Source organism: Ischnura elegans, chromosome 5 (genome assembly GCF_921293095.1).
Source record: "Ischnura elegans chromosome 5, ioIscEleg1.1, whole genome shotgun sequence".
Lineage (NCBI taxonomy): Eukaryota > Metazoa > Arthropoda > Insecta > Odonata > Coenagrionidae > Ischnura > Ischnura elegans.
Genome location: NC_060250.1, coordinates 69,554,786 through 69,567,792, shown reverse-complemented (window position 1 = coordinate 69,567,792; position 13,007 = coordinate 69,554,786). Strand labels below are relative to the sequence as shown.

Genomic DNA, 13,007 nt, shown 5'->3' with positions numbered 1-13,007 from the left:
TGATTGAAAATTTTAAGGATCAAAGAAATTATAGGTTTCTTCTCCCATCAACTTCGTCAAAAATAAAAATATTTGAAGCCAGGAAGCTATCTATTGCACTGTTCTTGAAGTCTGGGAATATTTTTGGGTTTCCCGAGGGGAAAATGTTTTTGATAGCGATTGTATCATATTTTTAAAATATGATTCTCGCAAAAAATAGTTTCCAACCAAATTTGAAAACTTGCATAAATTAAAATAAAGGATATTATTTCACTATGTTTTTAAAAATTCAAAATTTATGCTTCACGACCCCTTATTATATATATATATTTTTTTTAGATCACGAGATGTGGGTATTGACCCACATCTCGTGATCTAAAAAAAATATATACTATGTTTTTAGGAAATGAGGAAATGAATGACTCGAAAATTATTTTATCCTGGTCCTTTTACAAAAACTTATTACAATTTTTAGTCCAACATAAAAAAGAAAAGTTATATAGTTTAGTATACGTAGAAAGTGTTTAGATCTCTTAAATGACTGAATCCTACAAAAAAGACGCAAATTAAATACCAATAAATATACTCTAGAACAGCACCCTAACAACAACTTAGGAAACACAGGCGATCAAGTGACAGGCAAAGATAGTGAGCGCTGACAAAATCTACTATACTCGTTCAATATCAAGCCAAAAATATAGCATCACTGCTGGTGTCCGTTGCAAGCAGCCGTAGTTTATTTATTTTTCGAGAAAAATCAAAATCCTAGGAGTTTACATCGCTCTTCTGGTGGTAATTACCAAATAAACAGATAGCGACCCAAAGAGTGAATGTAAACGAATGACCGCATTTTATTACCGATGGCACAAAGACTTTCCTCGGACAAATGAGAATTTCCTTCGTTACCTTTGACGGTCATTTGTCCTGATTTTTCACGGAACATCAAGGCTGTGAATACCGAACTTTTCGCTTGACTCCACACGAGGTCAATCATTAGACTTAATCACTTAGCCTTCGGTAATCTTTTCCTTCCTCGTATTCAGCCAGGCGAGTAACGAGCCTCAAGGATAAGATGGCGTCGGAGGAATCATATTGAAATGGTAAATTTCGATACACATGATGAAAATAGAAACGCTACGATGTGATTTAACCTCCATAGCAAAAGGTAACTCCACGTGATGTAAAAATATTTAACGAAAAAGTATTCAGAAATGTTAATACACTGAATTGATTTACAAATAACAACCGAATGCATGTTTTGATAGCATCGCATCAAAACAGAAAATTATTTATATTAAGGCATTTAATGAGAAAGTAATTAAAATTTTGTATGCATAGAATTAAAAAATATATATTAAAATGTTTTGATTAAAAATATTAATATAATAAAATAACAATCGAATCATACTCACCAGAGGTAGTTGGGTCAAAGATTTCACATGGGTGAGTATTTATCTTTCGTACGGTATCTAGAAATAGAAAAAGAGAAATAAAAATAACAATTTCATAAAAAACTGACAATAAATTCATCTCTATTTTATAACATTTATTTATGAACATATTCACTTCGTAAAAAGTTTTTAAAATATTAAAATAATCAGACGAGCAACAATACATTTCTCATAATCACCTCTCATCACAGTACCGTTAAAAATTACAACATTTTATTACAAGGCTCGCATTTATTTTCAAAACCACATTCCGTCCGGGAAAAAATTCAAAAACTTATGCTCTAGGTACACAAAAACAAGATATTTCAAAATCTATTTGCATTCGAGAAAAAAATTCTTAATTTTATATCTACTTGCAAGGCTTAGGACATCTTCTGCTTCCTCGCAGCTAAAAACTGATGTATTACGCAAATGATCACTATCCGCCACCCGTTTCATAAAATTTCATTGTAGAAATCGATCATAATGCATGCAACATCAAGTTAAGATATCCCATTTGGAGAAAAGATTTGATATGAAAAACCATGATAGTTATATAAAATTCCTGAAAATCTACAATATATACATATTTTAGATTTTTCTATAATATACGAATATTAAGAACTGAAACGTAACAAAGCAAAAAAATAGGGCAGGCTATAAATATTTTGTTTATTTATAAAATATGGACTAGCAAATCGTCTGTAGCTGGCAGTGGCAAGTTTGAGTCATAAATCATTTCTAGTCCCTCTATATATGCACACTGCCTCTCTGAACTCAGGAGGACGCAATTTTCTAGTCACGGCACGAGAATAATAGGCATGCCTGCCACAGGCATAGATATAGGAAGTAATAAGGAATAGGACCTGTTGCTGGGATTTATTAAAACTAGACCGACAGTAATTAACGGTAAAGAGTTCAACAGCGTTCAAGAGTCCAACGGCTTAATTTGGTTTTTATCGTAACGTGGTCGCAAGATGTATGAGTAGGGATGACGGAGTACATATCCTAACAGTAATCACTTAGACCCTAGGCCTTAGGGCATGAATCAGTGGGGTGAAAATGACAGTAGATGAAACGCAGATTAAATTTCCCAGCTTGAGATATCGAAAACTCCACTTTATCCACTAATGAATCAACGTGGTCTAGTTTTCCAATCTTTCAATCCCTGTAATTAATTTTCCGGCGGAAACTGAATTCAGCTGACATGACAGTGACAAGTCTTTCAAACTGGATGACACGATTTTCGTCCGCAAAATTTGAAATTATGAAGCAATCGACAAAATTTTGACAATTAACAAAAACTCCTTAATTACACCTTTATTCAAGTTTGATTTTGTGTAGTACATTTTAAGGCTAGCTCAAAGATGTGGCCAAAAGAAGTAGGATTAACATTAAAAAAACGATGCTTCCTTTTGTTGAAGCAACAATGAATAATACGAAATCCCAAAAAGTAATACCTAAACCATTATTGTATGGAACTAAATTGAAAAATGATAGGAGTTAAATAACCAGAGTATAATAATACTACGAGAAAACCATAACCGAACAATGAAGCTATTTCAAAAAAAAATACAAGGGTGAAACTCACATGGCCTTTAAATATGATAAAGGACTATTATTAGTAGCACTAAAGAATCCATCGCAGTAGATCAAAAATATTTTTCCATTTTTGGATTTTACCAATAAATGTCTAAGGATGTTGATATTTAATCCTCAACCTCGTTTCCTCATATAAAAAGTAATTGAATCAACAGTAATTGGGCTACAGGCAGAAGCTTCTTTCCATTACTCTGATTGCGATTTAAGGAGTTTATTCTCTATAAAAAAAAAGCGATGTAATGCAAGAAAAGTAAAGCCAGGTCCAAGATTGGACAAGCTTTCCAAAGTCCTTCCAAGATAGGTCAGTGTATTACCTACCGTCACCACGTAAAACCACATGGGCGCGGTTTAGGTAGCCAAAATATTTGCCCAGAACCAATAAATCACACTCAATTGGAGAATTCCTAAAATAAAAACAAACATTTTCCAAAATCCAACGGCCAGCCTGGTCCTGAGCAATAATTCACGCCATGCAGTGCGCCCGAGCAGGAGCGGACTGCGCCACGCTTATGACTAGTGCGGGGAGATAGATGGTCGAATAGGAAATGCGGAGTGCAATCCCCTAAGTTCCCCACGGAACGCTCTCCATCTCTCGCACCTTCCCATTTCCCTTATATTTCACACACAGATATCCAGTTTTTTTGTCAATTTCTATAGAGAGGGCTGATTGCACAAGACAGGCTTAGCTGAAGAAAGCGCCAAGATTCTTATAATAACTAAAGAAATTGATTAAGCATTGAAATAGTATAGTCCTATTTCCCATCGATTATAAAAATCATCACAAATTGAGATGAAGGTGAATAACTAAAATTCAAGGAATGGTTTCTCTTCTAGCCAAAAAAGAAAACTTTGCTTACCATAGGCATGTGAATAAGCCTTGCCATTCTTTGGTATAGGAACTATAATTGGACTAATAATTACTAAATAGATAGATTATAATCTTCTAATTTTATAATCCCAAAAATTAATGCCGTTGACAACGGAAGAGACACTCGGAAGCCTCATGAACGCTATTAAAACTGATGACTAATAGCGAATGAATTGTAAAAATTGGTACGACTAGAAAAGGAGCACCGAAAAAGCGAAATGGAATTTTAGTGATTCCATGCTACTTTCATAAATTTCATGAAGATTTATTACTGCATCACTTTTAATAATAAGTAAATTCAAGTCTCCAGAGCCATCAATCTTTCATTGGACGGAATAACTGTTTTTTACGCGATGAAAATTTTTCTCTCTGGGCAACAAATGCACTGAAATGACATCGAAAAGCTTGAAACCTCATTTTGGCGTCCTCTAGCACTTTTATCATTCATTAAATAGACCCCATTATAGAATTATTGGACAGCCTAGCGTTCGATCAATGGTGAATGGTAGCCTATTTATGATAATTTCAAGCCAATTAATAAAATAACCTCGACACAAATGGAATTTTTAACACGGTGGGAATCGCGAAAAAAGTTTACCCGGATTTTGAAGTCCTTCACCCAGAAAATACTTTCCAAAAAGGAGAAATGTAATTGAGGCGGACGAGAAGTAGTGGAATGAATCCTGATTTATTGAAAAAGGCAGATGGCAATTTTGCACAAATTTATTTTATTACGCACGAAGAGTTTCGACCGTTAGGTCATTTTAAAGTACTTAATAATGACCTGAAGGTCGAAACGCGTCATACATTATTTAATTTGTTGAAATTTGTGGTAATTTGTGGAAAGCTGCCATCACTCTTTTCAATTTAATCGAATTTGACAAACAAGGGGGCGTCCATTATTTACGTGAGGTGATTTTGGCGATTTTTGGATCCCCTTAGAGAGATATGGCGAGATTTGGTTCGACGCCGACCCCTCCTCCCTCTAATCTCACGTAAGATTGTTCAAAATGCGTATTTTAAATGTAAATACATTATTATATGCTTCATTGCGTTGCTTATGTTAAATATCATCGTGTGGAATTTAGTCATACTTTAATAGATAAACGAATTTTGCTCAATTCAACCCAGTTTTCTCACAGTTTTACATGGTTTCTTACGGGAAAAAATCACGTGATACTTGCCAGAACCCCTTCACTCCCCCACGTGAGATTGGGGGAGAATCGGCTTGACCCCCTCACCCTCCTGAACGCCTTACGTAATTAACGGATGCTCCCTAATATAAAAAAAAGTTGATTCCTTAGTCAACAAGAACTTCGACGGGATTGGGCCTGTAAGACCTCCAGCCACCTCGAAACACGATCGCAAATGTCGCCTCCCACTCAAAAGCTCCTTCCGCCGCCCCTTCCCCACTTCCTCCCCATTTCATCATCCACTGCACACTCGCCACCTCCCTCTCACATCCGGATTAAATGCGTCCATTTATACTGGCCTTTTCTCTGTCGACGCGCACTACCCACACCATCGCTCCATATCCGGAGGAACAGTACCCGACACTACAGCATCCTTTCCTTGACGTCTCTGTTAAGCTGAACACGCCAGTGGCCTTCCAGCGGACGAAGAAAAAAAAAGGAAAGAAAAAAAAGAAGTTCCGTGCTGCGAACGCCGTTAGCACGCTTGCGCACCTACGCACGGCACGTCTTAGCCATTCCTTAAGCTCTGCTGCACGCGACAACCCCCCATCAATTCTTCCAAGAGAGTCAACTCGCGGGACGATTCGCCCTTTCTGCCAACACCCAAGCGGTGGCACGGCGGGGTGACTGATGTTAGTAAAGCGGATGGCCACACATTTGAATCCCGAAGAACAAAGCCCTATTTGGCGAAAAATAATTTTTATTACGCAGTGAGTGGAGAAGTGCTGGGCTTGGTGGGCGAGGAGAGACAGCTTCTAGATGAGATACGGAGGAGACTGAAGGTATGGATGGAGAGAGTACTTAGCTGGGAGGGGATGTTGAAAACAGTGTTAAAGGGTAGAATGTTGGATAAACGAGGGAGAAGAAGGAAGATAATAGGATTTTTGGATAGAATGAAAGGAAGAAGACCTAACGATGAATTGAAGAGGGAAATCCATGAAGGGATGGGAGACTGCCAGAATACTTCTTAAATACTCCATTCAAACCTACTTAATAGTAAAGAATAGTTTAATAATAATAACATATCAGAGTCTGGTTACTTGGGCCACCGGTGATTGGGGGTATTACCTGATATTTACGATAATATGTTCCATTTTTGAAGCAATAGAAAGCGATTTTGCAATTTCTCTCACTCTATATCGAACAAATCCTGAGCACGGCTCCTCTTCCATCGTCTCTATTACCATTTCTTGGGTTATAAACAAAAACTGATACCAAAGATTTTGATTACTATTTACATTGAAATCGACTTATTCTTCCTTCGGAAATCGTCACACGATGAATTAACTATTTACCTTTGATTTAAACAGCGGCCAAATTTGCAGACGACTACACTTCCCCGGGAGTCATGTGTTAATAACAAGAGAACACGGCATTGGGAACGCGGATTAGGAGCATACGTGCCCCCACGAGCGTTCATGAAATGCAGACACATCAACGGAGCATGGAAGGCTACCACAAGCCAGACGAAGGGAGACCACATCGCGTCAGGGCATAACAGACCCCTGCCGTCCAAGATGCCGAGAGAATTTTTCCCCACAAAGGTCCCCTTGAGTGCATGTGTGTGGCTCTCAGACTAGGTGGTATAGGAATAGATGGTGCTGCAAACCACCACACCTTATCTCTTCCACACACCTCCGATACCCACTCAACCTCTCCCTCAGCCCTTCCCAAATGGAGCAGGCGCCCCAGGCACGACGAAGAAAAGGTTAGACAAAGGCGGTAAGAAAGAGAGACCCCTGGGATAAATGTCAAGAGATGCATTTTAAAAAGCGGGGGTGGATGAAGAAGGCGAAGTGGAAGACGAAGTGGGCGGAGAAGAAACAGCGGACGGGTATTGCCCGCTGCGTCGCTTCCTTGCCATTTTCATCGTTTCTCCCACCTATTCCCATCCTTTCACTATCTTCGTGACTGCTATAAAGTACTGACTGCTACTGGAAGAATACAGTATCTTACGTAAGGAAAAATACATCGCAGATATTAAAAAAAACATATTAAAAGACTTATTTGGTACTATATTTCCTGCTGCCGATATCAGGAAACTAAGATTAACGACACTTTAAAACGAATCGGTTGTGATATTCATCCAACTCAGTGGAAAATAAAACCCTTGAGTAAGATATTTCAAGTATGAAATATTAATTAAATTTCCAACATGAGAATTCCTCGTAACACACATACATACATTCGAGCAATAAAAGATGCAAAGTTTGATTAATACACAAAATTATGCAACTCTTCTCCTGCACTCAATTATTATACATGCATTAATTCAAGCACGTAGTCACTGAACAGAGTATAAAAAAGGTATCATGGTAGATAAAAGTATCACACATAACCGATTATAGATTAGCGGTAATTCGCGTGACCTATAATTTGAACATTTCAACACACAAGACCTGCGAATAGCCATGAAATTATACGTTGTAATTACCCTCAATCTATGAAAAAATATTATGAAAAGACGGTAAAGTAAAGGAAGAGTGGATAAACGTGACCGTACACAGCAGAAAGTAAGGCAAAGAAAAAGAGAGGAGTGCAAAAAATTTCGATTACTATTTCAGAACTAAAGGGCTAGAGTTGATTATGCAAATGCTGTGGTCATTTCATAATTATTCGATTGATTTACTTAGAAAATCTTGTCCTGCAACCTGCGTCACCAAATTTAACCAGAAAATAAAGAAAAATTGCAGCAATACTCATCCCAGAATAAAATTCATAATTTTTTCTTTACATTCATAGGTAATACCTTTTTATCCAGTTATAGACATTTTATTACATAAATATTAAGTTACTCATTACAAGTTCCTAATCTAGCTTCAACATGATCGTGCTTTTGTTAATTTAGCGGGTAAACACTTACAGAGCGAACATGAGTGACAGTAAATGTAGGGTATGCTCCAAGAGGGCTTATTAAATGCATATTAAGTTATTACGATACGATAGAAGTTGTTTAAAATTTGTGCAAGGCATGAATCTTATATACATATATTAATTGTTTTTTACACGTATATTTTAGTTTTCGTGACCAACCCTCCCTCGGAGAGTGATGATATAAGAAGTCACATTTTGAGGAGCAAAGGGAGGTGTGCCTAAGTAGTAGGAAGGAGGGGGAAAAGAGCAGCAGCGACTGACCCCCAACACTGCGACGCCTCCATCCGTCAACCCCCACCCCCAACACCTCTCTCTTCCCCCTTTGCAACTTCGCCCACTGGATCTCCGGACAGGAAGAAAAGGGGCGTTTCAGGAGAGAGAGAGAGACGGAAAGAGAGAGAACAGGGGGCAAGGTGGTGACGAACGACCACCGAGGGACCGGCCATAAATAAAGGCGACGAGGAGGAGGAGGAGAGCGGAGTAATAGTGGTGTTGGCGAGGTGTTAGGAGGCACGAAAGAGCACGGGATCTCTCGCAAAGTAGGTAGAATAAGGCGGGAGAATTATAAAATAAAAAATGAAACAAGGATGGTAATAAGAGCGAGGCACCCGCCCACCTTCGGGCGTGGATTCGTCACCTCACCTCCACCTAGAAACACATACACACACACAGGCGCAGAAGACCCACATCCCTTTGGGTGGGTGACACTTAGCGCCAGTGACTGATTCCTCTCTCCCCGGCAAGGCAGAAGAGCAAACTGGCGGATAAGGCGCTTTTTCTCCCTGTCCCGGGGTAAGGTGGGAACAGAGTCCCCTCCACACGGAAAGGAGTCGCGATGCAAATATACGAGGAGAGTGCATCGGATGATGCCCCTACCGATCTGTCCTTGAGAGAAAAGAGAGTGCGTAGCGGACGGCGACACCTCACCTGAGACGCTGTGCCACAAGCGAAAAAGTGAATTCTCAAAAAACCGAGAAGGTTGAAATAAGCTGGATACGTAATCGAATAATCCCTTGTGTGGTCCAAAAATTATCAGTAAATAAAATTATAAAAAGGTTAAAAATAGAAGTCACATTGGTTTGATAAAACAAGATGGAGGAAAATTGTGCCGCGAAATTTTAACCATAGTTAGCTGATGCCAGAGATCAGGACCCAAAGTGGGTCCTCTGAGGGGTACAACGCACCGGGGCCGGGACCCAGCAACTTAAATGACACGCCCGCGCTCCCAGCGAGAGGTTTGGAAAGAAAGGAAAAAGGAAAGAGGCGCCGCCACGATGGGAGCCCGGGATAGGGATAGGGTTGGAAGGGAGGGAAGGGAGACCCTCGTCGCTTCTATAGGCCCACCACTAGGGAAACCTGGCTCAGCCATTAATGTGCCAACGATTTTGGAGGATTTTCCTAAAAATGAGAAAAACCCCTCGATCAAAACATAGCTGATGACAGTGGGTTCGGGTGTCCTAGGGCGGGCCCCGCAAAGGATACGCTCTCGAGGACCGGGAACCAAGTCTGAGACTTAAGCCGTGTCCCAACTCGTTAGCCATTAGGCATCATGTATTTAGCCAGCCAGATTCTGGGCAGCCAACCACAAGGGAGCATGAATTGGGACATCCTTACGCAGGTGCTGCCATCTACTGGGCACTAGGCCAATGCAAAACAAGAGATATTCGGAATGATTTGAACAAATGATGAACAAAACCCACCCAAAATTGTTAAAATGTGATGTGTCAAGTGATTTTGAGTATTAGATGCCGGAGAAGAGTATTTTATCATAATTTTAGTATCTTAGACAACCTTTTTGTAATAGTAAAGTAGGGGTATACTTTCAAATCCGTATTTTTAGTTCCGTATGGTTTTGTTAAAGAGGTTTTAGCTAAGTTTGTGGCGCAATGTTAGCGTATATTCCTTTTAATTGGTTTGTGATATTTCAATCGTCTCTCAACCAAGTACTTTTTCGAATTTCTTATATTTTAGCAATTTAATTTCTAGTTTTGTACTATTAAGAACAGGTCTAGGTATTTAGTCTATACAAACGGTTACCGTCTGACTTGGGCATTATTTTCAAAATCTATTTAAAGTATGGTTTACGTACATAAATCAAGTTTCGGTATCATCTTATAATCCCTAGGTATAGATTTTAATTTTTGTTACTTATTCCGATTCCAATTTCGGGAATTTGTCCAATAACATATTATAATAATTGTTTATTCTTACGGGTGTTAACCTAATGTACAAAAAAGTGTCACATAAATAAGAATTTAGACAGTGTTACATAATTAAGTATATATTAGAAGCATATAAACATCAAAAAGCATTATTTAACACGTTAAAAAAGTAACGGGTAGCAAAAGATAACATGTGATCGGTATAAAAAGTTATAAAATTACATATACGTATATGAGAAACATATAAACATTAATTGGTATTAAAATTAACGCCACCTTCTCTTTAACTAATTTCTCCGTAATTCTTTCACTTCTATTAACGCAATTTCATTATTATAAACAAAATAAAAATTAATAATTATTCCCACAAGTCTCAAAATATCAACACTACTTGCAAACAAGTACTATCCCTTGTTGACAGCCATGATGCCCTTTCCCTGATTTCTTCCTGAAGACTTCAGACGCTTTGCACGCTTTGAATCATGGGAAAAGTGGGGCGAAGGATGCACTCCTCGATGCCTAAATCTGGCGGCCGCGTTAGCTGCCTAAATTTCCTCCCTTATGCTGGCTAACGAGTTGGGACATCCTTCCAAGATGGCATCATGGCTAAATCCTGGAATTGGCATAGCCAAATGGCCAATTGGGACACGGCTTTATACGCCCGTGCATCTCGAGAGGGGGAGGTCAGAGGAAGGAAAAAGGAATGGAGGCATCGCCGCGATGAGAGCCCGACGACACCTCCAGGGGAAGGATAGGAAAGGAAGGGAGGGGACGAGGAATCCCGCACCGTCACAAAGGCGGGCGGGCCCTACTATAAGCGAAACCAAGCATACGCAATTAATATACTAACGACCTTGGAGGATTATTCTATGAGGAAGAATAATCCAACGATCAAATCGTTAGATCTGATGACAGTGGTAACCAAAATTAGTATAGATGTTTTGACCGAAAAAGCACCATCTTTAAACTACCGAAGTTTTGAGCCAAGCGCTATGATTGGCCGAGAGTTTTGTCCTGATGCCGGATGCAATGGACAACTGATGACTTCGAATGCTTTGGCTTCCGAGGTTCGTGATGTATCCATGGTATCCAGAGACAGGGAAAATTCGCGGCCATTCGGAGCGCATGGCCAAAAACTTCTGTGCTTTAATATTAGTGCGTTTACAACCTAAACATCATTGGTAATTTTGGTTCCCATTGGCATCAGCTACCCAGGGTTAAAATTCCGTGACGCAATTTTTCTCCATCCTGTATGTGTGGTCCCACTCCTTCACCCATAGCCACCCTGTACACTGCTGCTTACCTTGCAACCGTCAGCGAAGTCAAGGACATGATTACATTTGGAGTCAACTTGTAGGGGAAGGGTTCCCTACAGTGCCTCAGCTGATAAATAAGTTGATGTAAGAGTATATTATTGGAAAACTAAATCAACCACTTAGTCGTTTCGTGATGATCTTAGGAAAGCAATCGTGAAGGACAAGTGGAAGGGAAAAACGGCAAAGGGAGGCCTGGGATGAGAGATCTAGTGCATGTGATGAAGGATGTAAAACAGAAGGATTATGCTATATTGTGTTGGAAGACTAGCCGATAGGAGGATTGGCTGTATCAAACCAACCTTCGGATTGCTGACTCATGACAATGGTGAGGGGCATACTATTAAAGCATTCCATTCCGTTGAGCGACCAACTAAACAACTAGTAATTTTTGGCCGAAGTAGGCATGGAAGTACCAATTACACTCTCGAATAACAGTCACAAAAGAAATCCTGGCTAGGCTAGCATCTTTGTTCCCATTTCGTATGATAATACTCTCAATAAGACGTCCTGCTCAATACAGTACGAAAACCTATAATGAATAAGACTGTGTCGTTCAGAGGAGTAAAGAAAGATAAAAAGGCGGAATAACTTAATATACTTTTAATAGAAAGCTTTATTAATTTAGAAGACGGCGTGCATAAATAATGAAATCTACTCCAAAAAGGAAAAGGTAAGGAGACATTAATTAAAATTCGAAATATAAAGAGAAATAAAAAATATGCATAAAAAAAGATTAAAGAAGTTGGTGAGGAGCGGCTACCGTACGGCAAATCATGAGATTAATATCTTAATGGTAGAATAAGAAGCTGTTGAAGACGTTACAGCAGTCAAAGGGACATCCCAGAGTCAACATTCACACCTAAATGATTCAGGTAAAACTAAAATGAAAGAGTACTTATGCTGCATAATTTTCTAAAATTTAGATAATAAATCACTTAGCAATATCTTGATGAATATCAAAGCATGAACACTGGAAAGATACCTTTGATAAAATATACTTAAGGGAGTAGAACTGGAGTCTGCAATGCTGAAATTAAGTTATTTCTAAAAAATTGAACCTCTTAGTACACTTACGTTCACTGAAGCCCAACCTAATTTCATCAATAGAGAGCAAAAAATGATACCTACTTAGTAAAAAAATTTGTTTCCAAACTTCTCGTAAACATTATTCGAATGACAGAAATAAAACAACTACTTGAAGATAAAATATTCAGTAGTACCCATTAACAGAGTACGGAATACTATGCGCCGGTGTGAGTGTATCATGATAATAGTTGTCAAATCAGAAGTTCTCAAGCCATAGACCTCCTCTAAAACCTTGGGTATGAAGCGAAATTAGTTAGAAGTAGCAGTTCATCCACCAAAGGGAATCGGGAACAACCATTAAACTTTCAAGGAGACTGGTTCCTTTACTCTTCCACTTACAATCACATAAAAGGGTCACAAACCTCAGGAGCAACGGAACAAACCTACGTGCTACGCACAGTTTCGTTACTGTGACAGGAGATAAGATGCTTTCCACCTGCAATGGAAGCACATGCACTCTTAATAGTGCTTCAGGGCGTAATCCCTCGTCATCATCT

The 13,007-nt window shown here is 39.0% G+C and overlaps 1 long non-coding RNA gene across 1 annotated transcript in view; it reads right to left on the bottom strand.

Annotated features, from left to right (window-relative positions):
• Positions 1-13,007, bottom strand: part of LOC124159034 — a 250,000-nt gene that overhangs the window by 161,057 nt on the left and 75,936 nt on the right. The window contains exon 2 of the long non-coding RNA XR_006864896.1: positions 1,392-1,448. This is a non-coding gene — a long non-coding RNA (uncharacterized LOC124159034). The remainder of the gene's footprint in view (positions 1-1,391; positions 1,449-13,007) is intronic.